Source organism: Erpetoichthys calabaricus, chromosome 6 (genome assembly GCF_900747795.2).
Source record: "Erpetoichthys calabaricus chromosome 6, fErpCal1.3, whole genome shotgun sequence".
Taxonomy (NCBI): domain Eukaryota; kingdom Metazoa; phylum Chordata; class Cladistia; order Polypteriformes; family Polypteridae; genus Erpetoichthys; species Erpetoichthys calabaricus.
In genome coordinates this window covers 206,571,598-206,585,519 of record NC_041399.2, presented here as the reverse complement: position 1 = coordinate 206,585,519, position 13,922 = coordinate 206,571,598, and the positions used below count along the sequence as shown (strand labels likewise).

General features: G+C 39.7%; 3 protein-coding genes across 8 annotated transcripts in view; 1 reads left to right on the top strand and 2 right to left on the bottom strand.

Moving 5' to 3' along the window:
- Positions 1-13,922, bottom strand: part of LOC114653822 (aerolysin-like protein) — a 989,661-nt gene that overhangs the window by 705,358 nt on the left and 270,381 nt on the right. The gene's annotated exons all lie outside the window — the stretch shown is intronic.
- The window catches only part of LOC114653829 (uncharacterized), a 192,674-nt gene that overhangs the window by 74,946 nt on the left and 103,806 nt on the right, over positions 1-13,922 (bottom strand). The window lies entirely within an intron of this gene.
- The window catches only part of LOC114653995 (uncharacterized), a 77,913-nt gene that overhangs the window by 1,084 nt on the left and 62,907 nt on the right, over positions 1-13,922 (top strand). The window lies entirely within an intron of this gene.

Genomic DNA, 13,922 nt, shown 5'->3' with positions numbered 1-13,922 from the left:
ATGGTATTGGATTTGTGTGTGTTTGTGTAAACGCTAGTCGTTAATAAAGAAATGGAGCAGAGAAGAGTGGTATGTAGAGTTCTCGGAGTTTATTGCCAAAAGTCCACACATACCAACTATGTTACACGCGACTGCAAAAACCGATAGCGCCTCATTTTCCATCACATCCCCAAGGGGACAAAATACTCACAGTAGGCAGCCGCATAAGGGAAATCCATTCATCATCCAACCCGCTGAATCCGAACATAGGGTCACGGGGGTCTGCTGGAGCCAATCCCAGCCAACACAGGGCACGAACCAATCCCGGGTAGGGTGCCAACCCACAGCAGGACACACACAAACTAGGGCCAATTTAGAATCGCCAGTCCACCTAACCTGCATGCCTTTGGACGGAAACCTGAGCGCCTGGAGGAAACCCACGCAGACACGGGGAGAACATGCAAACTCCACGCAGGGAGGACCCGGGAAGTGAACCCAGGTCCCCAGGTCTCCCAACTGCGAGGCAGCAGCGCTACCCACTGCGCCACCCATTAAGGGAAATCCATTTAAGAAAAATACACTGCAGGCGACCTTGTTACAGTATCATTTTTAGTTTAGAAATGAGCCTCTCAGCTAACCTTGATTTTGTTATCTGTAGCTGTCAATAACATTTTAGCTAACACACAATAGACACTTCTGGACTGCTCCGGACTTAACAAAAAGTCTTCAAATGGTTTGGCAGCAGGTAAGAATACTGCAAAAGATCCAATAGCACCCAGGACTAGATTAAAATTTACAGTAGGTCCCTCGGATGATGGTAGTTTCAGATGCAATATTAGATGCCAGCTTTATTGGACAGCAGGTGGAACTAAAGATAATTGTAGAGATGACATCACTCAGATAAGGAGAACAGAAACGTAACGGTATACTGGCTATAGAGTAAAGCGAACAGTAATAGAAATTGATTGAATAGAAAATATATCTTCATAACTTTATAATGTGGCTGTCATTGTTTCTGCATAGAGACTTCCCCGAAGATACATTATTATTTGTCTAAAATTCCCACTACATTGTTATTATGCTTATACTGGAGACATCAGTGGTCTTGTACAGTATGTCATTTGATTTCAAGATAATTTTTTTTCGATGCCAGCATCTCCGATTCATTTTCTTTCGTTTTGTGATTTTTTTTTTTTTTTTTATCATTATTGTAACGGGAATTGCCAAGCACAATCAGGTGGTCACTGTTTCACAACAGCGTTCGCTGCCACCAACTTTGTTTATTACTGCTTAGGTCCATCCCATCCGGGTTATTTTCCTGCCTTGCATTCTCAGTACTGCTTATATAAACGTCAGTCTTCTCACAACCATAAATTGTATTAGGCAGGTCTGAAGATGCATGCATATGCAATAATATTTAGGGTCTCTAAAATGAGCATTATTAGAATGTTATCATGCAGTATAACAGAAGCACATAAAGATAACATTTTTTTCATGTCTAAATACTCACTGAATCTGAAGCGTGAGGGTGACTATTCAAGCTTGACAGATCCTTCATGAGTCTAATTTTCAAACTATTTAGATTTACCTTCCATAGTAACATGTGGCACGCTTTAATTCAGGTTCCTTTTCATTTCAGTTTGGTGACAGCTCCCTGTCATTCGTTAGCAGGACACCTGTGACTGACCGTTCAAGAAGAAATCCACAGAATAAGTCATTAGTTGGTGTTCGCTGTCAGTTGTGAAAGAGAACGTTTACTGATGGATGAAATTACCAATGAAATCTACAGATTCAGACACCTGCACTTAGGGGTACTGAACTTGCACATGCGCACGAATGTTACGGAAATACATTTACCGGCAACTGCACGCTTTTCATATGTTTATACAGAAAAAAAAGAAAATTTTATTTTCTCGTTTTCATTTTGTTCTAGTTAGTCAGACATGTTTTCATTCTTATTTTAAATTGAACGAACAAAACTATTATTTTCTCGTTAACGACTTGTTTTATTTTAGTTTTCTTTAACGATAATAAAACTGCGTGCAATACTGTCATTTCAAATGTCCTGTTCTCTGTCCCTTTTGAGGGCTGATTGGGATGTTCTTCTAACAGCAAGAACTTTTGCCCCAGGCATACATCTCAAAAGTGTTGCAGTGAGATGGCAGGGAATTAAGGAACCTGCATGACAAAGACAACACCACGATCCGCTGGCACAGGAGTGGCGAAGCTTAAAGAGGCTGCTAATGGTGAAGTCTGCCTGAGAACGCAAAAGTGAACTCGGCTTGGTCTTATGCTCGTGTTGCTGAATCTCACAGATTCCTTCATTGTCATCATGAGTAGGAGTGACGGAAAAGCGGAAACTCGACCCTTGGGTCTGAAAGGCATGGCATGCAGTTGATGCTGTAGAGTGGAATTTGGCTACAGACGAAGCTGCTTGTCTATTCAGCAGGTGACATTTCTTTCCAATGAGACAATCCATGACTGAATCTGGAATCGGTTTCATATTAAATGGTTCTATATTATTTATATTTTCTAGGACCTGTAATTTTCCTCAGATGTGTTTGTTGCTAAAAAAAAGTTCAGTCCAATGCAAATTCTTTCAATCAAGTGATAAAAGATGCATAATATTGTATGAAATTAGCATAAGCCCCAGTAATAACTTTGAACTTTATTTCCAGGCAACATATTTGATGCGTATAAATATTTATAACAATAAACTGTATTAACTTATAAATTCCCACATGTTTTTTTTTTTTTGCAGGAAAACAACAATAGTTGTCTTGGAGCAAGCTGATGATTACAAACAAAGATTTGTGGCTGAAATAACTGATTCATTTAAAAATGGCATTTGCAAAATTCTACAGCTTGCAAGAGATCTTCAGACAGTCGACAGCAACCACATGGAAAATGATTCATGGAAAATACGAAAATCCATTTTAGATGCTGAGAAAACTCTGTCTCAGTCTGAAATGTCTGCCAAGGGCCATCTGGAAAAATTGAATGAAAAATGTGTAAACCTTATTTGTGAAAAGAAACGGCTTGAAACAGAAAAAAAAGAGAAAAGGGAGAAGTTGTTTTCAATGCACAAGAATTTGCAACATTTGGAGGAGATGCTGGAAATTTCTAAAGAGAGCCTCAGCCAGGCAAACCGTAATCTGTCTTCTGCCCAGGAAAAGGCAGAGTGTGCCAGGCATGAAGCAAGAGAACAGAAGAATGCCATTATTGTTGGTATTGTTATTGGTTTGGTATCGGGGTTTCTATTTGGTCCCAAAGTAGGTGAGTGAAGGAATTTTTGTCTCCACTTCCAGATTCTGTTCTAACAACAATACTGGATAAGCAGGAAAGTTAAACAAATAAATGCATCAATCAATCAATCAATCAATAACACGCAAGTTGAATAAAAATTAAGTCAAAAAATAAAATAAATAAAATTATAAACACGTAATAAATAATGTGAAAATATAATCCTGAAAGTTAATTCAAATATACTGATAACAATATCTTACTTAAAAAATATATACATCAAATGTAGTGAAAAACACTTTTACAGTATTCTAAAAATGAAGAACTAACCTCATCATTCTTAACTATCCGTGTTCATTTTTTGTTTTTGGTTTGCCCTTGTTTTCATTTTTTCATTTCAGTTTTTAAAATTATTTATATATATAATTTCTCCATACTGTTTTGTGAGTGTATCATAAGCTATTATTCATAGCAGCTTTTGTTTGTTAAAACTTTTAAGTAAAATAAAAGTGACAACTACATTGCCACTTTCATATGTATTAATGCATTCCATTGCATTCTCTCATCTTGTATACTGTTTGATTGACTGTTTGATTTAATTTTGCATGTTACTTTTATTTTGTTATATATGTTGCTGTGTAGGTCCATTACATTTTGTTATTTTTTTTTCAATTTTACTTTTTTCTTTTCTACTAAGTTACTAATTTAATCAACTTCAACGGTGACTGTGAATTTTCCTTTAATTTAAATTCTGTTTTTGTACTCTGTTATACTGTCTTACCCTCAATGAATCACATTGTGAATTTAGCTTTTCCTTAAAATATTTTTTGTTAAGTTTTTTGGTTAATATATTTTTTTGTCTTTAAACAATTATTTATTTATTGCAGTGCATTTGCTTGTTCATCTTCATTGTTTTTTGGCTTTTGCAATTGTTTTCTCACTGCACTTTTTATATATTATTAAATAAGATGTTGTTATGAATACATTTTAATTTTATCTTTCGGGATTAATAACATTTCTCTAATCTAATCTATACTGCACCAGCTATTGTATGTTGTTGGAGACAGGTAACAGGTAACGTGTACTCTCAGCAGTGGTCCTGTGCCTCTCTGCATTGTGTCTCAACCTGTGTTGGCTGGCACTTCCTCTCTCAGGCAGGCAGTGTGACTTGTGGGTAAGACTTTGGACTTCAAGCCCTGAGACTGAGGGTTCAGATCCCACTTCTAGCACCGTGTGAACTTGTGCAAGTCACTTTAGCTGAATGTCCTCTAATTGTAAAAGCAAAAGAAATGTAACCAGCTCTCTCCAAGAGTTCCCAAACCATGTACTGTACATACAGCATTAACTATTCTGTATTCCCTAATGGAAAAATTTTGTTTGCTAACTGGGTCATCCTGTATACTGTTCAACAGTACAAACAAAAGAAAGACTCTTTGGCATATTTGCCCTATAGGTTCTGGGCTAAAAATGAAACAAAAAGGTATTCAGCTTATTAACCACAAGTTAAGGTCAGTCTGCTCATCTCATGGGCTGCTCTTGCCAAAATGACACCTCCTTCCGGGAAGCTAAGGCTATTATGCAGAGTGAACCTGGAAGGGACAGAATCAATTTCCCTCACTGGATGGTTTCTCTGCACTGTGGAGAAATAAGCAGATAAGAAAGAAACAAATATGAATAATAATGAGTAAATAACCAAAAAAAAAAAAATCAATCAATACTGGCTTACATATCATATAATTGCAAGTGTAAGAGCTATTTGCTAGTTATTTAAGTTATATTAAATATTTGCCTATATATTAGTGCATAGTCTATGGGAGGTTCATACAACCCCCAAAAGTTGAATTGAAATGGTATATTCTAACTATTTCTAGCCTCTATGACTATAGATTAACCTCAGTTAGTGAACTGCCTTGCTGTGTGTAAGTCATGGAGGGCACACAGTTTTAAAAAAGTTAACATTTTGAAAGTTAACATGCTCTATATTGAACGAGCAGTGCCATACGTTTAGAGCATACTGAAGGCAAAGTAAACCATCTTTAAGTATAGAAACAACTGACATTTGACAAGTAAAGCTAAGTTTAGAGAAGAGATATTTTTTCCAGTTGTGTGTAACAACCTTTTTTCTATATTCTTGTGTGGACTGTTTACTTTGAATCTTCACTAGAGGAGGTTAGGAGTAGGCGCTGATACAGCACCCACCACATGACAAATCAACCCAGATTAGGTCCAGCCACGCAATGAGTGACATCTCAGCACCACACTAGTTCGGATGGAATGGAACCGGTGTGTGGTTTTTTTATGGTGGCTGCTATCCCAATTCTGCCACCAACATCATACTCAGGATGGAACAATTGCAGGTTAAGATAGATAGATAGATAGATAGATACTTTATTAATCCCAATGGGAAATTCAGAAGTTAAATTCACAATTAAGGGCCTTGCTCAAGGACCCAATGAAGTAGAGTCACTTTTGGCGTTTGCGGGATTCAAACTGGCAACCCTCCGATTGCCAGTGCAGATCCCTAGCCTCAGAGCCACTACTCCGTCCATAAATTTTCATTAAATCTTTTAAAGTTAATATTTGGAATCAGATATTTCTTTCAGCCAGATGGCTGGTAGTACAGAAAAAATAAGAAAAAACTTCAAACAAGCTGGACAAAATAAAATCTGCAGTGGCTCTAAGGCCGAAGGGCTGCCCAGCCCCCAGTGGGCTAACTATCTACCACTAATGCACTTAAGTTGTTCCTCATTGTTTCCAAGCTTCATCCCAGAGGATTCAATGCAGTGCGTCTCATGGGCAGCAGGACTTTAACCAGGTGGTGATGGTGCTAAACACAACCACAAAAAAAAAGAAATTAATAATGCTTGTAAATCCTTGAAAAATATGATAATTCTGTACATGTATGGTGATTTGGGAGTACAACTAAAATGTAGCTTCAAAAAAGCCAAACTAAAAAAGTGAAGCTTTAGGAGTGTTTTATTTTTCTTTTTACTGTTCCATTGTAGTAACCTGTCATATCTCTATTGATAAAGTATTCCAGATTTTTGGTGAATAACAGCAAAAGGCCACCTCTGTTAGGTTTAACTCTTGCAATAATAAGCAGGCCCCTATTTAAGATTATGATTTGGAATTTAGGGAGAAAGGCATTGCAGACTATAGGAAGGATGAGGATTATTTAAAGCTTTATATATCATTAGTAGTATTTTAAAGTCAATTCTAAAAGGACACTGGTAACCAATGTAATGTACTCAAATTTTCTTTTTCTGTTTAAGTTTTAATGCTGTTGCATTCTGAACTAATTTCAACTGACTGACATCTTTCTTAGGTAGTCCTGTTAGGAGTGCATTCCAGTATCTAGTCTACTTAAAATAAAGCATCAGTTAATTTCTCAGCATCTTCCAATGTTATTGAAGGTCTAATGTTTGCAATGTTCTTTAAATGGAAAAATGCAGCCCAGGTAATCCGGTTAATGTGCCATTTAAAGTTTAGTTCAGAGTCCATGATCACACCCAAATTTTTTACATCAACCTTGATTTTTAATGTTAAAGATTCAAGCTTATTTCTATGACCTTCATTATATACAATTTTGTCACTAAGATTTCTGTTTTTCCCTTATTTAGCGTGAGGAAATAACTACTTATCCATTCGTAAAAACACATAGGGCATTGGATGAGTGAGCCCATCAGGGTCATCAGGTATTATCTATATATATAAATCACTAAGTCCATGGCAAGCAAGACACACGCAAGACAGCCATGCCCGCCAACTCACAGAGCCCCACCCACCAACAATTCACTAAACAGCCGACCATGGCAAATGCTTTCGCATTTGCCAAGAATGTGTTCATTACTCAAGAATGAAAGTTGGAGGTTCGAAGAAGATCACATACCGTTGTAGTTCCGACCATACACGATGCCGACTGCTGATCCGGCGGCGTTATTCCCATGACCTGCCGGGAAGGCAACTGGGCAACCAAAGTCTTTTTGTTCCTGGGGGAGTATTGTTGCAAAGCTGAAACTGAAAGGAATTGATGGAAGGGCACCACCAGGTGTGGAGCCTGTGGCTTAATTTGACTCAACATGGGAAACCTCACCTGGCCCGAACGTGGCTCACAGGTGCATGTGAACTGTAGCGTATGGTTGCAAAGCTGAAACCGAAAGGAGTTGAAGGAAGGGCACCACCTGGTGTGGAGCCTTTGGCTTAATTGGACTCAACACGGGAAATTTCACTCGGCCTGAACGTGACTCACAGGTGCATGCAACTGAGGTGGTGTATGGAAAATGAACAGTCAACGTGACTCACAAGTGCATGTGGACTGTACACAGACGAAAGCAATTCAGGTGAGGAGTTGTGGGCGGACACATGAGCAGGCAGTGCGTACTGAACAATGACTAAGAGATGACTTAAGAAATCGGCAGACTAGAATGGCGGAGGCGGAATGGGCATCAGACGATCGAACTTGCCTATCTAGAGGATGTAAATGTCCTAACACGGGTTCTGTAGGTGAATCTGTGGAAGGATCGTTACCGGTTGTGCCGACCCGTTGGTGAACGGTTAGGACCTGAAACCTCTCAGGCCCGCTTCCCTGCCCTCTCTCCAGAGTTCCATCTTTGCATTCACTTACAGTCGTATCCTCAAACCCACCCTGTTTGGACAACTGTGTCTTTCAGGAAGTGTTCGCCCATCAATACATAATTATGCAGCGTATGCTACGCCGCGGGTTGGGTAGTAAATAAATAAAGATGCTTGTCATCTACATAACTGTGGTGGGTCACCTTGTGTTTCAATATAATCTGGTGTCGTGGAAGCACGTAGATTGAAAAAACAACGGGACCAAAATAGATCCTTGTGGTCCACCGTATAAAACATCATGGACGTGAATTACATTTAAAGTCAAGGTGGAAATAAAAAAGTATGTGTAATCATGAGCTCTGACCTTAACTTTAAATCTCAAATTAACCAGATTACGTTGAATGTTTGTGTTCTACCTTATTTCTTCTTATCCTTTCCTATCCTTTTGTAATTATATTTATTTATATTTTGACACCACAGGGACTGCACTAATTTCATTGTATTTGTTACAATGACCATAAAGATATTCTGATTCTGACACTGCAAGATGATTTTTTTTAGCATTTTATTGATTTTATTAAAATCAAATAACATTCCATATAAGCAAGTCAAGTTTTACAGAATTAGGTTTGAAACAAATCAACCTTCACCCATGAGAAAGAGAGCTAGGCCAGGAAAGTAAAACTTTAAACTAGTAAAAATAAGTAAATGGATAAATTAATAAATGAATAAAAATAAATAGAATAAAAAAGAGGGGAGAGAATCCGCTTCCTCAATTGAAATGCTTATTCTAAAATATTATTTATCAGATCCTGCCAGGTTTTGAAAAAGTTTTGTACAAATCCTCTAAGTGAGAATTTGATTTTTTCCAGTTTCAAATAGAATACAACATCAGTTACCCACTGACTTAAAAGAGGTGAGGTAGGATTCTTCCAATTGAGCAACACAAGTCTACGTGCCAATAGTGAAGTAAAGACCATCACAGTTTGTTTGTCCTTCTCCACCTTAAGCCCATCTGGAAGTCCACCAAACACAGCTCTTAGTGGATTAGGAGGGATTGGGACACCAAAGCTCTCTGAAAGGCATTTAAAGTTTTTGGTCAAGAATGACGTTAATTTGGTGCAGGCCCAAGACATGTGACCCAATGAGGTTGGAACTCAATTGTAACATTCGCAGGTTGGATCTTTCCTTGGAAAGAATTTGGACAATTTTAAATGGAGACAGATGTGCTTGATATAAAATTTTGAGTTGAATAATTGTATGCTTTGCGCATATGGAGCTCAGGTGAATTCTGTGCATTGCTACCTTCCACTCCTTTTCTGAGATGTTGAGTGAGAGATCATTTTCCCACTGTCCTCTTGGATCTTTGAAAGGGAGGGACTGTAAAATGTTTTTATGTATTAAGAAGATGCTATATGAGTCCTCAAGACTGTTCAATATTTTTTCTCGAATAGAGGTAGGTGGATGGTGAGGGAAACTTGCCAGGTTTTGTTTAACAAAGTTTCAGATTTGCTGAAAAATTAATTAATGCTTTTACATTTAGCTGACTAGATTACTGCCGTGCACTCCTACTGATCCAGCTTTAAACCTAAAGATAAAGATGAAGAGAGAGCCATCACGTGAAGAGCGGTGAAGCTATTCTAATGCATTTATTTTCACTGCTGGGTATTGAATTACAGCTTAGAGTAACTGTGGGTTGCTCATGGGCTTACTGAGTGACTGCTTCAATCAGGCATTAATGTTAAGAAGCATTGGGAGATTTTATTTGCAGACTATTTTGGGTACATTATCATTTAATCTTGACATTCCAAAAATATCAGATTTATAAGTTTCAGAGAAAAGAATGATTCAGCCCTAGTGGAAAATGGTCAATTCTAACCTTAATTATTTCAGAATATATTCAGGAAGACGTTTGGCTATTTAATTGTGCTGTGCTTGCAGGATGAGAAACTTGAGTGTTGACATTTCTGTGTCGTTGGATTATCTTGGAATAGAAACATTCCAGTTTTTAACGGTTGGACAAGACCTCAGTCATTAGGCACTGGTTCTGTTATGTGCAGGTTTACAGGTATTTTTTTAACACTGTGGTCGTCAGTGTAATTTCCTGTGGCACAGTTCTGTAAGTTTTATAGTATTTTTTTAATGGATACCACACTGTTTTTCCACTAAGTGAGATATTCACGCGTTTCATGCCTAAATGTTTAAATTTAAATGCACAGAGACACATTTTAACAAGCGTATCCACTCTTATATATCTATTTACAGGATCAAAAATGATTGATGCTGTTCGAATGGCCATTGAAAATGCTGAGCATGCTGAGAGAGTTGCACAAGAAAATGCAGACAGTTGGAAAAGTGAAGTTTCTAAGCATAAGTCAAAAATCTCAGATTACAAAATGAAAATAAACCTCCAAAAAAATTATATTGATTTAATCAGTGGGCGCTTGCAGGAAATTTCATGTGAGTTGGAGAACCTGTCTGAGGTTCGCCTAAAGATGGGTGAGGTTCAGAAGAAGCTAAAGGATGCCACCTTTTACCTGAGCACACTGGCTGGGAAAATGCAGGCAGCGGAGGTGCAAACCAGGATCGTCATTTACTTTGATCCATTAATTAATATTTTACATGATATCACCGAATATCTATGTAAACAAAAGAACCTGGAGCTCTTCCAGCTGCATGTTGAGCCAATGATCAAGCAACTGAAAGAAGAGAATGCCCACCTGAAAGCTATCTGTGACGATGTCAGTGAATCCATCCAGTTTTATTAAGCAGGGAAATATTAATTGCATGTAAAGCATGTAACTCTTTTGATTTTACTGTGTTAGGAGTGGGACTGCAAAACAAAATAACAGTGTGACAAACTACTCACGAGGTAGAATTGCTTTATCTTCATTTATTACGTGATCAGCATGAGCTCAAGCGCGTGCAGAAGGAACTCTGAGTCCAGCTCAGGGCAGCAAAGGAGCAGTACAGGAGAAAGCTGGAGCAGAAGTTGCAGAATAACAGCATGAAGGAAGTGTGGGATGGGATGAAGATCATCACTGGCTGCAGCTCGAAGCGGGGTGCCACCATCGAGAGAGACGTGAAGAGAGCAAACCAAATGAACAACTTCTTTAACAGGTTTGACCACTCTAACCCACTCTCACTCTCACCTCAGAGTACTGCACCCTCCACACATCCTTCTGCTGATACCAGCATAGGAGAGACATCCCCACCCATAATTACAACAGAGCAGGTGAGCAGAGAGCTGAGGAGACTTCGTGCAAGCAAAGCAGCAGGTCCAGATGGAGTATCGCCACGACTGCTGAAGGTCTGTGCATCGGAGCTGGGGGGTCCTCTACAGCGCATCTTCAACCTGAGCCTGGAACAGGGGAAGAGTCCAGAGGCTTTGGAAAACATCTTGTATCACCCCAGTCCCAAAGGTATCACGTCCTAGTGAGCTGAATGACTTTCAGCCTGTTGCTCTGACATCACATGTGATGAAGACCATGGAGAAGCTGCTGCTTCACCACGCCTTCGACCCTCTGCAGTTTGCATATCAGGAGAAGGTGGGAGCGGAGGATGCCATCATCTATATGCTACACTGATCCCTCTCTCACTTGGACAGAGGCAGTGGTGCTGTAAGAATTATGTTTCTGGACTTCTGTAGCGCATTCAACACAATCCAACCTCTGCTCCTTAGGGACAAGCTGACAGAAATGGGAGTAGATTCATACCTGGTGGCATGGATCGTGGACTATCTTACAGATAGACCTCAGTATGTGCGTCTTGGGAACTGCACGTCTGACATTGTGGTCAGCAACACAGGAGCGCCACAGGGGACTGTACTTTCTCCGGTCCTGTTCAGCCTATATACATCGGATTTCCAATACAACTTGGAGTCCTGCCACATGGAAAAGTTCGCTGATGACACTGCTATCGTGGGCTGCATCAGGAGTGGGCAGGAGGAGGAGTATAGGGACCTAATCAATGACTTTGTTAAATAGTGTGACTCAAACCACCTACACCTGAACACCAGCAAAACCAAGGAGCTGGTGGTGGATTTTAGGAGGCCCAGACCACTCATGGACCCTGTGATCATCAGAGGTGACTGTGTGCAGAGGGTGCAGACCTATAAATACCTGGGAGTGCAGCTGGATGATAAATTAGACTGGACTGCCAATACTGATACTCTGTGTAAGAAAGGACAGAGCCGGTTATACTTCCTTAGAAGGCTGGCATCCTTCAACATCTGCAATAAGATGCTGCAGATGTTCTATCAGACGGTTGTGGCGAGCGCCTTCTTCTACGCGGTGGTGTGCTGGGGAGGCAGCATAAAGAAGAGGGACGCCTCACGCCTGGACAAACTGGTGAGGAAGGCAGGCTCTATTGTAGGCATGGAGCTGGACAGTTTGACATCTATGGCAGAGCGACGGGTGCTAAGCAGACTCCTGTCAGTCATGGAGAATCCACTGCATCCACTGAACAGGATCATCTCCAGACAGAGGAGCAGCTTCAGCGACAGACTGCTGTCACCATCCTGCTCCACTGACAGTCTGAGGATATCGTTCCTCCACCACACTATGTGACTCTTCAATTCCACCCGGGGGGTAAATATTAACATTATATAAAGTTATTGTCTGTTTTTATCTGCATTGTTATCACTCTTTAATTTCATATTGTTTTTTTGTATCAGTATGCTGCTGCTGGAGAATGTGAATTTCCCCCTGGGATCAATAAAGTATCTATCTATCTATCTATCTATCTATCTATCTATCTATCTATCTATCTATCTATCTATCTATCTATCTATCTATCTATCTATCTATCTATCTATCTATCTATCTAATTCCTCTTTTTTTCTTGCAATAACAAGGAAAGCCTTGACTTCTTCCTTAAATACAGTCATGGCCAAAAGTTTTGAGAATAAAGTCTTGAGACACAAATATTAATTTTCACAAACTTTGCTGCCTCAGTTTTTATGATGGCAATTTGCATATACTCCAATATGTTATGAAGAGGGATCAGATGAATAGTAATTAATATACTGAAAAAGAGGTACATGCTACTTATATATATATATATATATATATACTGTATTTATACCAGTAACAGCGTACTGCAGTGAATACACTTGACTTATAGTATTCCTCCTCTTTCTTTCTCTGTACGTTTATCATTCGTTTGCTCAGAGGTTGATGCGCTTGCTGCTTCCTGAGCAGCTCTTCTTTACTCCATCCTAGCGGCCCGCTGCTTCTCTTCTTTCATTGGCATCTTTTCGCATTAAAACTGATTATTAGTTTTTGTGTTGCAATTACTTAGTACGTTTTCTTTAATTTTTCACTTAAGTCTTCAATCTGCCTCAAGAATGATTAGCGAAGGTGGTAGAGAATGAGAACGGCGCCCGTACGCATGTGCCTCACTGCCGCCCTGCTGCGCCCTGCTGAGAGTTGATTCTACAATAAAATAAAATAAAAATAAAAAGAGGAATAAAATTCATCACCCCGAAAACGGATAGTGGGCGTCACGTAGTATATGTATACCAAATTTCAAGTCAATAGGTGAAACGGTTTGCGAGCTACAGGTGATTTAAAATCCTGGACAGACAAACGAACAGCCACGGTAGTGTATTATATAAGAAGATATATCCATTATTCAACTCACTATATCCTAACTACAGGGTCACGGGGGTCTGCTGGAGCCAATCCCAGCCAGCACAGGGTGCAAGGCAGGAAATAAACCCCGGACAGGGCGCCAGCCCACCACAGTATACATATACTGTATATATATATATATATATATATATATATATATATATATATATATATATATATATATATATATATATATGGGTGGCACAGTGGGTAGCACTGCTGCCTCGCAGTTGGGAGACCTGGGGACCTGGGTTCGCTTCTCGGGTCCTCAAGCGTGGAGCTTGCATGTTCTCCCTGTGTCTGCGTGGGTTTCCTCCGGGTGCTCCGGTTTCCTCCCACAGTCCAAAGACATGCAGGTTAGGTGGATTGGTGATTCTAAATTGGCCCTAGTGTGTGCTTGGTGTGTGGGTGTGTTTGTGTGTGTCCTGCGGTGGGTTGGCACCCTGCCCAGGATTGGTTCCTGCCTTGTGCCCTGTGTTGGCTGGGATTGGCTCC